Genomic DNA, 21063 nt, shown 5'->3' with positions numbered 1-21063 from the left:
TGGGACAAAGCATCAGTGTCAGTCAAGTGGGCCACCAGAGCCACGTCATCTGCATATTTAAAAAGAGTCATTCCTTGAGATGTTATTGGTATATACAGAGAAGAGAACGGGAAGATAAAACACAGCCTTGTGGAGTCCTGTTTTTAAAACTAGCTGAGTTGACTTAAAACCATTTAAAAACACCAGTTGTGGTCTATCCAATAAAAAAAAAAACTCTTAATCCATAAAATCAGTGTGGGATGAACCTGAAGGTCAGAGAGACAATGCAACAGGTTATTTGAATTTATGGTCTTAACAGCTGAGGAGAAGTCCATGAATAAAATCCTCGTGTGTGGATGTGCAGATGTTTGGTGACAGTGTCTAAAAGAGTGAGACGTGCATCTTCCACACCTTGCTTTTCCTTGTAGGCAAACTGGAGTGGGTCCAGTTTGTCTGTCAGCAGGTCTATAAGGTGTTTACACACAACCCTCTCCATACATTTACACAGCACTGATGGTAAGGCTACTGGTCTGTAGTCCCTCTGCTCCTTAGCAGGTGTTTTTTTTGGGAATTGGAATTATGAAAGATTCCTTCCATTGCTTGGGAACAGAACCAGAATCCAGGAGAAGCTGGAACAGCCTGGCAAGAGGCCCACCCAGCTGAGAGGAGCAATCTTTGAGCACCCTTCCTCTGAGCCCGTCAGGACCCGCTGCCTTGCGTGGGATGACTCTCTGCAGGATGGAGGTCACCAGCTGTTCATCGATACTGAGGGTTTGGAGGTGGGAGCTGGGGGTTGGAGGGGTCCAGGTGGTTGGTATGCTGCTACTGTTGAACTGTGAGAAGAAGATGTTCAACTGCTCTGCAAAGGAGATGGAGTCTGTGGAATTAACCACTGCAGGTTTGTGGGCTCTGCCCATCATGGTGTTTAAAACCCTGCCACGCCTTCCTCGCAAGTGGCGCCATGTTCTGAGCTGACATTACTTTCCCTCAAGCAAGGGACTCTAGAGGCTTTATCCCAAGAAGAATTTTTACAATTAAAGTAAATAAGACTCCAAGCTCTCATTGATGTTAAAGGGGGCAATACACAGTATGAAATGCTAAGTTATGTCAGTTTTTTGAACAGGGTCATTTGGGTATTTTCTGTTGTCATTTGATTTAAAAATAGTAAACAAAACTTTTTTTTTTTTTTTTTTTTTATAAAATACCTTCATACAACCACTAACCTTGAGTTGGGTTGGCGTGGGGGGGGGGGAGGGGGGGGGGTGGGTTTGTGTATCATTAATGTTCTCTGAAAAATTACCAAAATTCAAAAAATCTGCCAGGTTATGTAAACTTTTGTGCACAACTGTATAAAATTGATGTATTGCAATGTGTGGAAAGCTTCAGAGCCCCGTAGTGGCTACAGCACAGTACAGCACAGTAGAAATTGCATTCAGATTTGGCGCAAGTTTTAAGCCAGTCCAGACAGACAAATGCACAGCGAGTGGTACTCTGAGTCTGTCTCTGAGTCATGTACAAACCAATGCATACTCTGCAAAAATCATGACAACCATCATTAACTTAAATTTCATACTTGGGAAACCATGCCTGTTGGCATGGCTTAAAAAGAGTTAATTAACATTTTCAATAAAGACTTGCAGAATCACAGTGAGTAGTGGGCTGTTCTGGTTGTACCTGGTTCAGTTTGTGTGTGTCTTGGTATTCTTGTGTAGACTGTTTCTACCGGATTGTTTAATCTTAACCCCTTAACGCCTGAATTTATAGCTGTATATATAAAAAAAAATGTTTTGTGTGTGTTTTTGCCTTTAATTAGATGGTACATAATGTTGAGATTATTAATTTTACTTTTGCACAAAAATAAATAGTCATTTTGGTATTTTGGTAATGTATGTTATAATGTTATACTAATAATACTGGTATGTTGCAAATTTGCGACACAGGCATACTGGTCAGTTTGGTATGTTGCATATTTGCATCAAATATTGTCGCATATAGCGACAATAGGCATTAAGGGGTTACACTAAACCAACGTGTGATTCTGATACTTTCAGTTTGCATGTTGTTTAAATAAAAATTGTAAATGCAAACTCTTTGATCTTAAATATCAAGAATTATTTCCGTTGCTGGATACAAAGGCTGCATGACTTGTCGCAACCCATATGGGAAGGTTTTATTGAAAAAAGTATATGTGTCATATATGTTAAATATAACATATATGACACACATGTTGTATATATTTTTATACATAAAAGTCTATTGTACCCTTTATAGAGAATCAAATATATAGGGGTTCTCAAACTTTTCAGGCCGGGCCACTTACAGTGTTATACAAACAAATGATTGACCCCTACTGTAATTTCAAGTCAGTATATTTTGATTTGCGGTTTCCAAATTAGGGTCTAGTGCCTCCTTAGGGTCATCAGATACATTGCAGGGGAACATCCTCACATTAAAATAAATTTGTTTATAAATGTATGCAGTTTTAATTGAACCTTATGTATTTGTGAAAAAATATGTGATTGCATTTTAACGCCATAGCTAATATAAATAGGCCTACTGAAACAGATCACACACAAACTCATTTTTCTCACACATTTATTATGATGACAAATTATGTAGCATATTTATATTTTACATATAATACTACTTCTTGTCAACAAGATGTATCTATTTTTAACAAAAGTATGTTAGAATTGGTTCACAAAGAACGGGATCAGATTCACATTTTATATGTAAATACATGGTCTTATAATTGCATTGCTATTAATAGCTCTTTCAAAGCTTGTTGGAAAATCCTTGGGGTCACATCAACAGGCACTTGACATAAATAAATTGGATGCTATCTACAGTAAGTATTGTAACTCTTTACACATACTTGATAATAAATTTTATTGTGAAAAAATACATTTGATCCTTTTTTTCTTGGCCTCACATTGTACTTCACACATTGGTGCTGTGATCAACTCAAAACGTACAGAAATCAGGGGAAAGAATAAAAAAGAGCTGGACAGATTTATTTTTTTTTTCAATTTAATTTCATTTATAGTGCCAAAATCACAACAGAGTTGCCTCAAGGCGCTTCACACAAGTAAGGTCTAACCTTACCAACCCCCAGAGTAACAGTGGTAAGGAAAAACTCCCTCTGAGAAGAAACCTCAAGCAGACCAGACTCAAAGGGGTGACCCTCTGCTTTGACCATGCTACAGACATAAATTACAAAATGATTGACAAAACAAATATACAGGAAATGATGTTGGTGCACAGGACAGGAGGGTCGCCAGCACAAATACAACTCCCATCTCTGGATGGAGCTGCAACTTAAACAGAGAGAAAAACAGAATCAGGCAGGACTCTGATGAAGATGTCGCACATCGAAAACGTTAGTCTCTTTGTATGTTTTCAGCACCTTAACCTTATCTACGGCCATGGCGCCCACGCCATATTTTCCATATGCATATTTTTTTTACCGTAACTCCGCCATAGTTTGTCCAATCCAAATGATTCAAAGTGCATTGTTAAGCTTACACCAAGGGCCTTCCAATGATATATGGTGTATTACGGTAAACGTAAGCCTGTGATGTCATAATGCAGAGGAAAAACACGGAAGTTTCACACTAGTGCGCCGCTGATTCTCATTACCGTAAGTTTTCATGTAAGCCCCCAATCTGAAAAATTTCAACACTGACAGTAAGCCAAGAACCCGTGCTTTCCAACAGTATGCTATATGTTGCATATGGTAAAGTGCATTCTGTGACTTTTGAAACGAGGGAAAATTATGAAAAAGAGCTCAAAAGTGACAGAAAAGTACAGAGACAGACAGCAATCATAAATGTAGTAATTTTGAGGAAAAGGCAGGGTGTTCATGACATTTGTGAAGGTGTGTGTGCGTTTGTGTGGATGTGATGGCTCCATCAGCCACAAGCCACTGCCCGGTGCCAACAAGCAGTGGAAACCCAACTTGCCAGCGATCCACAAAGGGGCGGCGTTCTTGCAAGGTTTGCAAGAGGTCAACCTGCTGGATGTGCAAACTTTGTAAAATTGTCCTCTGTCTTCAGCCAGACAGAACTGTTACAAACAGTACCACACTGACAATGGACTGATGTAGTTTACGTAGATCTAATTTTGATTCTTGGTTATATTTGTATATAGTTTGACTCTTTCTAGTTTTATTCATATTGTATAATTTTGCACAAAATGAGTGATCAAATGAGTGATTTATTACACATTTTAATAATACAGATAATAATTGATACATTTATATATAGTTTTGCACTTTGTTGTTATTCATATTGTTTGGTTCTGCACTTTAAAATTGGTTACTTTTGCATATTTTCGCCTTGCAAAATGTTTACTTTTGCACTGTTTCTGCGCTGTTTCTGAGTTCTAGACACACAAAATTAATTATTTTGATTGTAAACACTTACAGCTTCCTGTTAAAAATGTGAAATCCAAACTTCTTTTACATAATAATTTTTCACTAAAAAACTGAAAAAAAAATCAAGTTTGTTTTTGTGTTTTTTCTCATTTTAAATGCTAAAACGTACAAATAATGTGTATAAATAGTTAATCAGGTGTAATATAATTGAAATGCAGGTACTCTTGGAAAAGGGTACCAAAGCACACAAACATAGAACATTATTTCTTAATTTTATTGCTATAATAAAAAATTATAACCAATTGTCCATTTATAGCTTCAGCTGGTAAAGGGTTAATAAACTTTTCAGAACCTACTTCTGTGTTGCACCAGCTGCTTTCCTTTTCTACAAATCAGTCCTATCTGGTTGCACTGGATCTTTGTGCTGTACAGAAGTGCAGAGAACTCTCCTTTTTTGTAAAAATATAGTAATTTTATAACAAGCTTATGAATAATAACAGTAAATCCTTATAAAGCAGATGTAAGGACTCACACTTGTTGTGAAAGTGTAGTGACACGGACCCACAACAGGGGGCGCAAATGAACGGTCAATAGATGAGCCAAAAAATAACAATTTAATGTTGTGAAGGTGCACAACGAATACACAGACAATCTCAGAATCTGATAACAGTCAATCCACAAAGGTGACGTGTGGGCAGGCTCGGGATAGAAGACGTCTGTCCTGAGAAGAGCCGGAACCACACGATTTCCGCCGCCACTGAACCCGGAATACTGATAGAAACTTCAACTCAATAAAAGGTTCCAGTAAGTAATAAGCTCTAAATAACAACATAAGTCATTTCAAGGCTCTACACATGAGCAAAGTTTCACCATTGCCCATCCCATAAGCAAGCACATTGGCAGCAGTGGTCTTTTGTCTTAGTTGATTATTGGAAAAAACCTCAAGCAGACCAGACTCATTTGGGGTGACCACTTACTATGACCAAACAACCAAATCCTACAAATAAAGCACTGAATGAACCCCATTTGTGGTTCCGTGCCTCTGTTTGTTTGTCCACAGCAAAGACAAGACTCAAAGGATTATGGCTTTCTGTGTGCATAAGCCACTGTGGCACATCCTTCTTAGATAATTCATTATGCCATTTAAACACACAAGCCATATTATCACTACAGAGAGCTCCCATATTGGTGACCATCACCAATGGAGGGAGGTGATGGTCAAATGGTTAAAGCATTGGGCGGTAGTTCACATCCCTGTTAGACCAGACTAAGGTCTAACAAGGTCTTTAATCCCCAAATTGCTAAAAGATAATTTCAAGAGATACAAATGATTGAATCCATCACGGATCACTGTTGTAATGTGTTCACCTTGGTCACATCATCAGCCACAGTCTGAAAATAATAACTTATAAATTAAAAAAAAAATGAATAGAATAGAATAGAAACTTTGTCATTGCACATAGCTGCATTTAGCCCATCCTAATTACAGTTAGACACAATCTAACCACTAGGAGCACTGGGCAGCCACAGTCCTGTGCCCGGTGACCAATTCCAGATGTAGACACTGCCTTTGTCAGGGGCAGAGAAAGGAGCAGACCCTAAATAAGCATGTTTTTGTTGAGCAGACACGGCGAGAACGTGTAAACTACACACAGAAAGGCCACGGGTGGGAATCAATCCCATGACCTTCTTGCTGTGAGGAACAGTGCTAATCACCAAGCCACCATGCTTCCGGGGTGATAAATGGATAGAGCTGGCTTACATGATGGCGAGGACAAAGGTGTGTGTGTGTGTGATAATATATATATATATATTATATATATATATATTTTTTTTTTGTATCTATTGGCAGAATGCAAATGAGCTTGAAAAGTTCATACCACCACCTACTACTGAGTGTGTGGAATCATGTCATTAATTTTTCTAAGTCAATACAATGCATAGCATGAAAATATAAAATATAAAGTATCAAAACATGATAAATGACTTAACACTCTTTGGGAAAACACAAGTTTGATAGTTTTAGCACAATCACACAGCACTTTTAAAAGGATGAACAAAAGCTCTCTGAGAGTGCTTAAGTTTATTTGTGAACTAGAGCCACTGCTCTGATGTGATGATTCCAACAGTGTGTTTTATTGTTATTCCAAATGCATTATTTATTTATTTATTTATTATTATCAGTATTATTTACTAAAACACAACTTTGTAACTAGTCTTCACTCAGGCAAAGATGGCTACCTGTACAGTTTAACAAAAGTAGAACAAAGAATTGATAATAGAGGCTGAAAATACAACCAGGGGGTGAAGGTTGGAGTTCCAGTGAAATGGACTGTATAGCTCATGAGTCTGCAATTGCATTGATGCCAGTGCAGCATCTTGGCACAAGCAGTCATGTGCTTGCTTCTAAGACAGAAGGGTCTGGGTTGAAGACCACCTGTGCCTATTCTACACACCCTCTGGCATTGCATCATGAAAGATATCTAGTGTAAAACCTGTACAAACCAACATGCTGATCAATACTGGATGAGTCACTTTCAAACATGATGGAGTATGAGTTCATCCAGCTTCTCACATTTCCTAATTCCTTCAGCATCCACACATGATGTGCCAGTCCTCTTCCATCTATGGCACAAGACTTTAGATTGAGGTTGGCTTCCCTGGTCTGTAGCACTTCTCTAATATTCAGATTTAAAAATCAGTGATGGATTGCAGATTTACATGCTTTTCTCTTTATTTGCCCTGATGCCTCTTGGTGCCCCCTAATTTCTGTAGCATGAGGGAGATGACAGCCTCCAATTCCCCTTGATGGGATACCAGTCAACAGATTAATTCCCCAGCCAAGGCTGGTACCCATTTAGAGCTGGATAGACAGGGACAAAATAAACTGCCTTTTACAAGGACACAGACAGCAGTGTGACTGGTAATTGAACTCAGGTCTACATATTGTTACCCAAACTCCTGTCCACTTAGCTACAAGATCTACGTGTTTTTTTTTTTTTTTTTTTTTTTAATCCATGATTAAAATTTGCTTCAGTCCATCTGAAATACATTATGGAGTCCCACTATTTATAACCAACCACTGCAGCATCTTGTCTCATTAGAAAGCCCTCTGGCTGAATTAGTAAAATCAGCTGTTAGTTGGAATTAAACCTTGCATATTCATGAGCTTCAATTGAGCTACCAAAATGACTTCATATCCATACTGATTTTGACTCACTGTAATTTTGAATTTGTGACTGCATATCAGGCAGCACGATGGAGGCTTATTGAGTACATCTTATTAACTAATGTATGATGTGAGTCTGAATGGCCTGATTTGCTTCTCTGATCCACTTGTTGATTAAGTCATTAGTGTATACACATCTATAAGGAGGGTACAGTTGTGGTCCTTTGTTGTTTAAAAGCCTGTATATCCCACCATTGGGGAATCTCACATTTTATTTGTGAGATACTGACAAGCCAAAATGAGATGGGTGGTAGGGGGTTAATGCTCTTAAATAGCAAACAATAAAAATTAAAGTCTGTAATCACTGAAATAGCCCTTGCTCTGTGTCCCAAAGGTTCACACTGAATTATTTAAAAAGGGTTCTCCAGTATTTTCAGCCTGCAATGAGCTCCTTGCAGTGTAGTTTGGACTGAGAGTTTCACTGCACACTAAGGAGCTGTCAATGAAGACTATAGTCTATACTGAAACAGCATTATCCCCCCATCCCCCTGACCTGTCACTGTTAATTAATATCCAATTTCCTCTTGAGGACGAGTTACTTAATTAACTGCCTGTTGTTTTGATATAATTTATCTCGAAAATTACTGAGCAGTAATGAATTAAGAACAGCCTGCTCCAAATGAAAACAGCTGATGATGAATGTCTACAGCATCTGTGCCACTATAAAATATAGAACACAAAATCATACAGAATTCAGTTAAAAAACCCAATAATTCTCATAATAAAACATAAAAACAGATTGAAAATCAATGGATTCTGTTATTTCATTGAGCCACCATGCTGACTAATGGATCAAACTGCTGTGTGTGTGTTCCAGGTACAACCAGAAAATAGTGTTTGACTGCATTTTATTCTGTTTATAACCCTATTTGGAATCAAAAGGAAAAAAAAAAAAAATACAAGATTCAGATGTTAACTTTGTCAGAACAAAAAAGTATAAACCTTTGCAACCTTAAGTTATTTCAAGCATTTTCAACCGAAATATGACTTATTACTGAACATGTGATAAAAGAGTAATTGTCTTTGCATCAAAACATTTCAGCAAATATACAGTGGGGGAAATAAGTATTTGATCTACTATAATTTTGCAGATTTTCCCACCTACAAAGAATGGAGAAGTCTGTAAGTTTTATCGTAGGTACACTTCAACTGTGAGAGAATCTAAAAAAAAAAAAAATCCGGAAAATTTTTAATTTTTAATTCTGGCTCTCACAGACCTGTTAGTTATTCTTTAAGAAGCCCTCCTATTCTGCACTCTTTACCTGTATTAATTGCACCTGTTTCAATTGTTACCTGTATAAAAGACCCCTGGGCACACACTCAGTCAATCACACTCCAACCTATCCACCACGGCCAAGACCAAAGAGCTGTCTAAGGACATCAGGGACAAAATTCTAGACCTGCCCAAGGCTGGGACAAAAGGCAAGCAGCTTGGTGAGAAGACAACTGTTATGATTATTTATTAGAAAGTGGAAGAAACACAAGATGACTTGTCAATCGCCCATGCTCTGGATTCCATGCAAAGATCTCACTTCACTCAGAAGTGAGATCTGAGAGAAAGCTCAGAACTACACAGGAGGACCTGGTCAATGACCTGAAGAGCACTGGGACCACAGTCACAAAAATTCCATTATTAATACATGATGTCGCCATGGTTTAAAATCCTGCAGGGCAGCAAGGTCCACCTGCTCAAGCCAGCACATGCACAGGCCCATTTGAAGTTCATGAGTGACCATCTGGATGATCCAGAGGAGGCACGGGAGAAGGTCATGTGGTCAGATGAGACCAAATAGAACTTTTTGGAAGCAACTCCACTTACCATGTTTATAGGATGAGAACAACACCCAAGAAAACCATCCCAACCATGAAGCATGGGGTGGAAACATTATACTCTTGGGCTGCTCTTCTGCAAAGGGGACAGGATGGCTGCACTGTATGAAGAGGATGGATGGGGTCATGTATTGTGAGATTTTGGCAAAACAAGCTCCTTCCCCTCAGTAAGAGCATTGAAGATGGGTCATGGCTGGGTCTTCCAGCATGACAATGGCCCCAAACACACAGCCCGTAAGAAACATTTCAATGCCCTGGAGTGGTCGAGCCAGTCTCCAGACCTGAACTCAATAGAAATCTTTGGAGGGAGCTGAAACTCCAAACCTGAAAGATCTGGAGAAGATCTCTATGGAGGAGTGGACCAAAATCCATGTTGCAGTGTGTGCAAACTTGGTCAAGAACTACAGGATTCATCTGTCCTCTGTAATGACAAACAAATGTTTCTGTACCAGTTGTTAAGGTTTGTTTTTCTAGGGGACCAAATACTTATTTCATGCAATAAAATGCCAATTAATTATTTAAAAATCATACAATGTGATTTTCTGAATCTTTATTTTTAGATTCTGTCACTCACAGTTGAAGTGTACCTATGATAAAAAATACAGACCTCTCCATTCTTTGTAGGTGGAAAACCCTGCAAAATTGAGAGTGGATCAAATACTTCAGCCCCTTGGTATTTCATATATTTTCATTTGTTTATGGCATTTCAAATACAAATGTAAATTAGGCTTCTCAATATAAAATTTCTAAATTATCTTCCTGAGGCTCAACTGAAAGTAAATTTCTACACCTTGATATAATTAATTAAAATATAAATCCAAGATGATGGGTTGCATAAGTAATCAGCACCCTTTGGTATAATACCTGCAAATGATAGTTTAATTGTCAGTTTTCTTCAGACAAGTCAGGGGATGGATACATGAACATTCCAAGTCACTGAATATGTCTTGAACTTTATTTACATCACTTCCATCATCATGAAGGAGTACAAACAGTATGGCTCTCTATGGTAAATCTGTGTGAAGGTGACACAAACTGAGTGACCTGTGCAAGAAGGAGAAGACTGAGGAAAGCCACCAAGACACCCAGACAAGCTGGAAGACGTTACAGGCTTCTGTTGCTGTGGAGAAATTGTGCATAGTGCATGTATTGCATTTTGGATACCCGGTTATACAGCTTCATGATGAAGTGGTGTAGAGGAGGATTTTTTAAAAAAAAAGAAGACCTGAAACTTCAGCTACAATTTGCCAGAAAGTACATCTGATATGTAAGCCTAGATTTGATGTTTTGGTGAATCAATCATGCTTGTGTCAGTGCACCTTAAGTTGCATGGACAATTATAGGCCTATAGCCTTGGCCAGAATTCTGTCAAAAGTTGTGGAAAAGATCTTGCTTGATAGAGTAAGTGTGTATCTCTCTTCCTGTGACAACCAGTTTTGGTTTTAAAGCAAAAGCATGGGGCAGACATGTATATGTGCACTCAAGAAAATAGTGAACCTGTATAGGGCCAAAAATTATCTGTCCTTATGTGCTTTATTGATGCTTCCAAGAATTTGATAGAGTGAATCACAGGAAGCTATTTATGAAGGTGAGTCAAAGGGGCATGCCTGGTTATATTGTGAGGGTTCTGGTTTACTGTATGCTCACCAGAAGATGCAGATCAAATGGGGAGGCAGTGTATCCGCCCCCCTTTGGAGTTGGCAATAGTGTTGGGCAGGGAGGAATCCTGTCACCAATTTTATTGAATTTACATGGAAATTATCTGTCTATGCCAGTGGTGAATTGCTGGTGAACCGTCTTATGTATGCAGATGATTTGGTTATCATTAGCCCAAGTAATGCTAGACTACAGCAACTCCTAAATATCTACACTGAGTTTGGTCTAATGCATGACATTAATACAATGGTAGCAAGGGTGCTATTTTAATATGTGGAACCAAGCAGGACAAAAAAAAAAAAAAAAATTTTCCTGCTTTTAAACTGTCTGGCAATGTTCTTGAAGTATGTAGCAAGATTAGATACCTTGGACATTTTATAAATGATGAATTAAAAGACAATGATGATATATACAGTCAAGGCTGCAAGTTGTGTACAATGATGCCTATGCACATCCTTTAAAAAAATATCCAGAGGGGGCAGTGCCAGCCAGAGTTTTGTCACTGCAGGAGGGAGCAATTCCATGCACTCTTAAGAGATTTAATGTTTAAATTTGCAATTAGACCCAAGGAATCTGGGAATAGTATTATTTTTGGCCCCTTGCAAATCCCACCCTGAGCTGCTCTCGCTATACCTCTAGCCTGAGGGAGCACTGGCTGAAATGTTTGCACATAATCTGATCTTTTATACTGTATATTTTTGTACTGTACTTGCCTTGTGCTATCTATGGACCTGAGTCTGAAATAAAGTTTTCAATTCAATTCAATATAAAGTTTATATATCCTGGCAGAATTTTAGCTTTTTGGCATTTTTTCAGAGAATAATGATAACACAAACAACTTTTTTTGTCACTCATGGTTCTGTGAAGCCATTTATTGTGAATAACTGTGTTTACCCTTTTTAAATCACAATGAGAACAGAAACTAACCAAATTACCCTGATACCCTGGTAATTGTGGCCTGATAACTGCACACAAGTTGACACAAATGGTTTGAACGACTACAAAGGTAACATCCTGATCTGTGCCCTGTTTTGCTTGTCATCAGTGTGTGTGGATATATAACGTCAGTGAGTTTCTGGCCTCCTGACAGAGCCTTGCATCTTTCATCCAGTGCTGCATGACATTTCTTGTTTCTGAGTCATAGGGGAAGCAAACAAATTGTCAAAGAATTCAGGAAATTAATATAAAAGATATCCAAGGGACTGAGAATGCCAATTAGAAGTGTTCAAACTCTAATTAAGAATTGGGAAATGAGGGATTCTGTTGGAACCAAATCACAGTCAGGTAGGTAGACCAACAAAAAAATTCAGCACCTGCCAGGAAAATTGTTTGGGATACAAAAAAAAAAAAAAAAAGCAAGCCCAAAAAATAACTCCAACTGAAATACAGGACTTTGTTGGTAGTATCTCGCTTACAATACGCCAACCAACACAGAGAACAAAGCTATTTGGAGTGATGAGACCAAAATTGAACTTTTTGGCCACAACCATAAATATTACTTTTAGAGATGAGTAACAAGGCCTATGATGAAAGGTACACTCTTCTTACTGTGAAGCAAGGAGGTAGATGGCTCACATTTTGGGGATGTGTGAGCAAAGAAGGCAGAGGAAACTTGGTCAAAATTGATGGCAGGAAAAATGCAAACATCTTATTGTTGGATTTAATTCCAATTTTTCCAGGGTTGACAGGGGAGCGCACTCAAAAACTGACGGAAAAAGACTTCAATTTATTGAATAAATGCCTTCACTGAACAGCTCATGTCTACATCAGCCTGCAGGCTCACCATACACACACTGCCTGCCTCTTCACCGTGTAAACCAGCTCAGCCCCAGATAGGCAGGCCATTCCCCTTAGTGTGGATCAGTAAAGTTATGTGATTATGTTTGAAAGATGTTGCATTTTAACGTTCTTTCTGCTCTTTTGTCCTTTGCTGTTTATTCCTTTTTGTTTTACATATATATCTATTTACAACAAAGATCTGTCCCTTCATCTGCAATCTGTTTGCCCTTTCCTATGATCGGGTTCACCAGAGCGTCGCTCGCCACTAACCGTGGCCTGACATCATTAAACCTATTGCAGTGGTTTTATGAGGGCCAGTGTCACAAAGTCTATTTTTATTACCATCTGTACAAATGCGTTTCGTCAGCTCTGTGCAAACCTTCATCAGCATAACAGATTGAATCAGTCAACACATCCAGGCATGATCTCTGTAGTACCTGAGTAAGGAGTAACACTTGCTTGAATGATTCACCTTAGTCTGTGTGGCCAGGGGTACGTGTGGTCAGAGCCACCCTTACACACAATCACCACTGCTGAAGGTCAAGGACTGTTTGTGTCCCTGATGAAACTAAATATGCAGTTTAATACACAATACACATAAACAGGTGACAACAGTAACAAGTGCATGCAAAAAAATCTGAATTACTGTGAAGGATCTGCCCAACTTGCAAATTCAGTGAAGGACATTAAGGAGTGTTTCCTTTAATTTGTGATATCTGAGAAGCAACAACTAACTTTGTAGGTAAAAACATTTTAATAAGTTGTGTTTTTAATCAATGAAGGTGTCATCTGGAATTGAAATAAGTTAACTGAAAAACTTGCACAGACATTTTGGCAGGAAGAATACAAACAATTCAAATTCAAACAAAATACTGGCCTTCAGCAATAACCATACAGTCACATCGGATGTGATTATATGATTACGCAACGCTGAAAGCAGAATTAATTTAAGCATAGAAATAATTTGGAAAAAATCAAGTGTCATATGAAGAGGCTTTAGATATGTGTCTCAGTCATCAATGGAAGTGTTTAATGAAACCATTAAACCCTTATACAGTAGTGTTCAGAATAATAGTAGTGCTATGTGACTAAAAAGATTAATCCAGGTTTTGAGTATATTTCTTATTGTTACATGGGAAACAAGGTACCAGTAGATTCAGTAGATTCTCACAAATCCAACAGACCAAGCATAATGATATGCACACTCTTAAGGCTATGAAATTGGGCTATTAGTAAAAACAAGTAGAACAGGGGGTGTTCACAATAATAGTAGCATCTGCTGTTGACACTACAAACGCAAAAACTATTATGTTCAAACTGCTTTTTAGCAATCCTGTGAATCACTAAACTAGTATTTAGTTATATAAACCACAGTTTTTCATGATTTCTTCACATCTGCGGGGCATTAATTTTGTTGGTTTGAACCAAGATTTTACTATTATTCTGAACACTACTGTATGTCCAATCAAAATCAGGATTGCATTGGCTTCATTAGTTTTAAAACAATTAAAAATTGTTAATCAATACATCAATGCGAGTGATCAGTGTCAGTTACACACAGAAGTCAAAATGTTTACAAATTTGACGTCAATGTTTTTATTTTTCTCTGTCATTTCTTTCCTGAGCCATAGAGTGTAATGCGGTCCACCACAGCGTTCGGGTACAGCAACAAGCTGTCAAAGGATTGTCCACTGGCTAAATAAAGTGAAATAAATAAATAATAAAAATGATAAATTGTAGAGTGAGCTTTATGTTTGTACTATATGAAATATAAATGATGTGGGGGAAATAACTAAAACCTCTGAAAAAAAGGAAAACAATTTGTGATTGCTTGAATGCTTGTCAAGATGAATATATCCCTATTTGTTTAGTGATTCAATTAGAAGTCTTACTTCTTAAGTCTCTTAATTTCATAATTAAATCCATTAAAGATCATACCATGGTGGACATAATGTGTTTGACAAACCCATAGTATTATTTATTTATTTATTTTTTAATCTGGACCGTGGGCGATGGTTTCACCCAACAACTTCCTGTTCATGTTCAGTGGGTTATTTCCGAAGCGAGTCATTAGCATTCTGCTTAAAGGGTGGAATAAACTTGAAAATCATGGGGTATAGCTTCAGGCCAACTTCAGGGGCTTGAAGTTTGTTATTGCTGTCTGATGGTATAGCCTTAATGTAGTCTCTGGCTACATGTGATTCCAGGCTCTTGCCACTTCTCGTGCATTTTTGGTGTTCGGCTTTCTGTATGTGAATCTTTTGACATCTGAGTTTGCTCTGCCATGGCACTAGCAGATTTTAGTTGTGTTTGTTTCCTCCTACAGCAAGTAACCTTGGTAGCATTTGCTACCATAAAGATATTTGAATTTGCATGAAAATTGCAAGGTTCCTTCAGGTTGTTGTGAAGCATCCAACAGCATCGAGATCCATCCTCTGTTCACGGTCTGAGGAAAGGTTTTGGACAGAGTTACACTGTTAATACCACAGATTTAACAAAGATTGAAAAATCCTTCAGCAACTTTGATAAACAATCAGAGGTGGGACGAATTCACCAGCAAGTCACTCTCAAGTCATGAATCGGCAAGTCACAAGTCTCAAGTCAAGTCTCAAGTCATAATGACCACCAGTTGTTTGCAAGCTGATTTGAGACCTGAGTTGAGACTTGTGACTTGGGACTTGAGACTTGCCGATTAACGACTTGACAGTGACTTCGTCCCACCTCTGCAAACAATAGTGAAATGTATGTTCAAAGGGAACATGGCTCTCTCCCAACATCACTACTGCTTGTGGCATATGAAAATAATAAAAGCAAACCTGGTTTCCCATCTAGCATGGGAAAATGAGCCATATTTCGACATCTTTATCCCAGTCATATGATCATCAGACATGGCTAGTGAGAACACAATAGTGTTTGTAGGTTTTAAGGTACAGCTTCCTCTAACAAGTGAATTCAATACATTTTTAATGACTGTTAGTTCTATGATTTTTGCCTTGCCTTGTATTGTCTTTTTCATTTTGAAACAGAATTAATGGATAATGAATTGACTGACTATGAATGAACAATTAGTGAATCATTTCCTTTTATTCATAGCGACAATTTACAGTATGTGTGTTAATGCTTTTGCTGAAATTAATGTAAATTTAATTTGTGAACTTTTTCTTAAAAACACGGTTAGCAGTATTGCACATGCGCAGTTAATTTTTACCCTAAGCGCGGTCACGTACGGGGCTTTTGTTTGACTTGTGTCAAACAAAAGCCAAACAAAAGCCAGAAAAACACAGGAAAATGAGTCACCAATCGGGAGAAGCTGCTTCCCCACGACCTTTCAGAGCTATGCTAAATGGAGGGTGGACTGAACAACACGGCGACCAATCGGACAGCTAGCACAGTCGCACAGCACCCGAGTTTAGGCCACAATCCCAGACTGAGCATGGGTATGACGGTCGAGGTGATGGCACAGACCTAATCGATCCAAAAATCCCCATTGTCGGACATCCACAAGCACCCAGCTCAACCAGCAGAGCTTCTTCTGTTAAGCTGTGAGAGGAAGAAGAAGTGGCAGGTGAGAATTTAAAAATAAAAGCTGACACTACAGCACTGATAATGGTTCAATATTTGGCTAACAATAGTTTAGCCTATTAGCGGCTGAATTAGCCCAGCTGGTGAACACTTTAATTTGTACACGGGTCTCGGCAGTCCTCTCGTCTAATTTTTATCTTTTTCCAACTGAAGCTGCAGGTTATTTTGTTACTCCTGAGGCCACGAAAACTCATGTTTGAATAAGTCAGATGTTTTCCCCAGGGAGTTTGTCCGTGTCTTTAATTAATGTAATTTCATTTAATATATTTCATTTATATAGTGCCAAATCACAACAAAGTTGCCTCAGGTGCGTCACACAAGTAAGGTCTTACCAACCCCCAGAGCAAGCACACAGATGACAAGTGGTAAGGAAAAACTCCCTCTGAGGAAGAAACCTCAAGCAGACCAGACTCAAAGGGGTGACCCTCTGCTTGGGCCATGCTACTGACACAAATTACAAAACAATTCACAAAATGAGTATACAGGAAATGTTGCTGGTGGACAGGACAGGAGAGCCTCAGAAAACAGACACCACAACCCATTGCGTACAATGATGCTATGGAGCCATACCTCAAACAGAGAAAAAAAAAAAAAATCAGGTATCAGAAAGACAACAAATACAGTATAATTTGTCAACATTAAGCAACAAGAAGAACAAAAGAAATACTCAGGTGATCACCGGCCACTAGGCCTAAGCTTCACTAAAAGACCCAGAATTTAGATAAAGTTGAGGCTGCGCCCCACTCTCTTTAGTATTAAATTAATTTAAAAGGGTAGAAAGCATAGTATCATACTATGCCAGTATGCTAGCCATACAAAAGGGAAAATAACTGCGTCTTAAGCCTGGACTTGAAAGTCTCTACAGAATATGACTGTTTTATTGACGCATGGAGATTATTCCACAATAAGAAAAAGCTCTGTGACCCACAGACTTGTTATTCACCCTAGGGACACAAAGTAGTCCTGCACCCCGGGAAAGCAAAGCCTGGGCCGGTACATAGGGTTTAATTAGGTCAGCTAAGTAGGGAGGTGTCGGTCCGTGAACAATTTTATAGGCTCGTAGCAGAACCTTAAAATCTGATCTCACAGGGACATGAAGCCAGTGAAGACATGCCAAAATGGGTGTAATATGGTCAAACCTTCTGCTTTGTGTCAAATCTGGCAGCAGCATTTTGAACCAATTCTTTGTTTTTTTTTAACTGTGTAGTTTTTTGTTATATTCCAAGTGTATATAGAGATTTTTTCTTTTCTTTTTTTTGCCCTTGTATTTGTGCCACAGATGCACTTCAAAAACTCCCAGTGATGCATCTGGGTGGTGGTGGACACCAGAGGCTCCCAAATTGAATTAGATTGGAGTAGGCCAAATGTAACGGGTCACCAAAATAATTAATTTAGGGTTTAATACTTATTATTTAATTATTACTCTGGCCACCACCTATTCTTATTTTTTATAGCATAGGTAATATAATTTAAACATCAATTTATCAGTCTCAAATGAATTAATCTGTCTTGATTTAATTTAATCAATCTCTGATCTGAAAGTTATGAATTCTCACAATACAGTTGACCAAGAGTTTCCTTCTGTACACAAAATAAGCCACAGCAGAAATGTTTACAGTTTATTTACAATTTATTTAAGAAATGAACATTTTACTGGCATTTATGGACAGTGATTGAAAATAAGTTCATTCATGGAAACAATTTTCTTACTCACTCATGAGACATTGGAATTAAAGAGAGATGGCTTAAAACTTTAAGTAAATAAATCTGAATGGAATTTAGTGATGAATTTTGAAGCCAATTATTAAGAAAAATATTAAATAAGCCTGAATATGTTTAAAAAGGAGGAGCCACCTGTATCCATAGACAACAAACCCTTTTTGTGGAACCATCAACTAGGTCACTTAGCTGCTGTTGAAGAGTTGTTTGGATGGTCCGATCCATCCATCGTGGATGTTCATGCTCCGGGCAGCATGAGCTCCCTTGGGTCGGAGGGGTTAACTCAAAGGTGTCCCCAAATGATCCCAAGGCTTGAGTCGGCTGGCTTCGCCGACGGTTAACTCCTGGTTTGAAATCAGCTCCGTTGTCAGCTTGCAGGAACCCAGAGGTAGAAGGTGTTTGTTGAAAATGGTGTCTGGTAGCTTTAAAAAAAAAAAGTTGTTGGAGCCAGATTAAAGTCTTTGTGAATTTTTTCAAAAAGTAAAACTTTAAGAGCGTTGAAAAAATTATTAAAAGGAGAAGTCGCTTTTCTGTAAATTTGCTCTTAATTTGAAAAGCTCAGCTCGGAAGTTCTCTTAAGCATTCAAAGACTTGACACGCCTTAAAGCGTCAGGTTAAACTTTAAGTTTGTCAAAGTAAAGAATGAATGAATGAATGCCACTTGGTAGCTTAGCTTAGCTTAGCTTAGCACTGCTTAGCAATGGGCCCTTGGCCCAAAAATATAAATTAAGCATTTACAAAGAAAAAGGAAAGAAGAAGGGAGAAGGCAGAAGAAGAAGGGAGAGCAGAAGCCGAAGGGTCGAGCGAGGCTCTGTCCTAACTTCTTAAAGGGGGACTGATGTCACCAAACTCCGCCCATTTAGGGTGTGTAACTTTACAGAAAACTCCATGTCCTCAGAGGAGACTCAAATGATTCAACTATTTAAACACATTAATTAATTTAAAATACTATTATTCTAAGACACTCAAATGGACACATTATTCATCATCACTTAAACACATCCTCTGGGTTAAAACAGAATAGTTCAATCTCAACATTTTAGATAATGCTTAAAGGTCACACACACATCAGTTAAAATGAGCACGTCACTAAACTGGAATGATTACATGCAAAGCATTTTGTTTGAATAATCAATACAAACATAAGTCTTTAGATATAAATGAAAGAAATACTGATATAAAATTTTATTTCAAACCGAAGGTCTTTTCCTTTGCTTTAAACCTCAAGATAAAAGCTGATTGTCACAACAAAGTTTATGACCACGTGTTATCATGGAGGAAGTGCCCCCCCCAGCTGAGGAGCGGTTCTGTCTTAGCTTGATCATAAAAGTTTGGGTTCTCCTGGCCTGGAGAAGCTCAGATTCTGACGTGAAGCCATTATAATGTCATGTAATTCATAATGACCAAAATTTAACCGATAAAGGTGAGGACTTCCCTTTGAAGAACTTTGAATTACAGCCTTGTTTTCATCTGCGAAGCAGTGTTGGGCCATTGGGGGAGGTCTCCAGACTTATCTGAAGATCTCCAGGTGCCTTAGGAATTTCTCAACTGAGAGTGGAAAGCACAGTCTGTCTCCAGTTGAAAACTCAGGTTATTGTTGAGACAATCTTAATGTACATTATTTAATTAGCATGAATTGAGGCCATGGTGCTACAGTGGTCCTCCTCCCCACCCACACCAGCCGGTTATTCACTTTTTCCCTTATTCCTGTATCTCCTATCTCTCAATACCTCTGTTATACCAAACCTCTCTATATTCCCTTATTCCTGGGAGTGCCTTGGTAACATCTCATGCACCACTTAACAGGCCTATGGCTCACTGGCCGTCTGATGACATCACGTGCTCCGTCACCAGCCCAGATGATATGCTGACTGTTTTTTTTCTCTTAATCCCTGGGGTCTAATAATGTCAACATGCTCCGTTCATAGCCCAAATGGTATGCTGACCATTTTATCCTCAAATGTCTCATTATTTGAACACAACCTGCTGATGACGCAACCATGCACCATCACCAGCAAAAACAGTAGCAACACCCTATTCAGCCAAGGTCCTATCAGGAAAACCTCATCAACATCAGTATGTTAATTTACACACCAGAACCTTAAGAGTGCTTCCAGTAAACTCTGGACTCCAAATTTAAGAGCCGAAGCTGGGCATTTAAGAAAAGGCTTTCTGCTCACCTTTTTAGTTGTGGCCAAAAGATTCTAAAGTTGGACGAACCACCTATCAGATTCGGTAAAACTACTGTGGATGTTCACCAAATCTCACTGAAAGCCCAGGTGTTCCTGGGTTTCTGCGCCAGTCTGTTGGATTTTAATTCCAATTTTTCCTGGGTTGACAAGGAGCGCACTCAAAAATTGACGGGGGAGCATGCATATCAGTCACTGTCCATGTGTGAGTGGCAGATGAGTTAAGTTTATGTCGGTTTCTGTCCGTGTGTGCTGGAGTTGCAAAATATAAGCAGGCAAAATATAAGGCCATAGAAATTCTTCTGGAGGAAAACAATGGGGCGTTTTGACCTTCAGAGGCTGATAAGCCTGCCATGTTTATGGTTGAGCAGTGAAAACACATTTGCACCTCTGATGAACAACCAAATTCAATTTATGAGTATTCCGTGGTCTCTGACATCTTCCTTAGCAAGGCGTGCATTTGCTCCGAGATGTTATCCAACTTGCATCTGAGTTCAAGGGTTAACGCAGTCTGAGATTGTATCACCTTGCCCAACACATTAATCATGATGGACAGGTGAGGCGTCGTGGTTCTGGTGGCAGCCGTCTTGCCAATTCTCCAGTAGGTCAGGGCAGCACATAAACCAATAAGTACCAGCCCTCCTACAATAAAACCAAACATACTGCAAATAAATCTTCGACGTCCTCCACAGAGACTGGCACCGAGCATGCGACACGCCATTTCT

The 21063-nt window shown here is 38.7% G+C and overlaps 1 long non-coding RNA gene across 1 annotated transcript in view; it reads right to left on the bottom strand.

Moving 5' to 3' along the window:
* The window catches only part of LOC117507815, a 1071732-nt gene that overhangs the window by 897304 nt on the left and 153365 nt on the right, over positions 1-21063 (bottom strand). The gene's annotated exons all lie outside the window — the stretch shown is intronic.

The sequence above is a fragment of the Thalassophryne amazonica genome, chromosome 1, assembly GCF_902500255.1.
Source record: "Thalassophryne amazonica chromosome 1, fThaAma1.1, whole genome shotgun sequence".
Lineage (NCBI taxonomy): Eukaryota > Metazoa > Chordata > Actinopteri > Batrachoidiformes > Batrachoididae > Thalassophryne > Thalassophryne amazonica.
The sequence above is the reverse complement of the archived record's forward strand: the minus strand, read 5'-3'. Positions and strand labels throughout refer to the sequence as shown.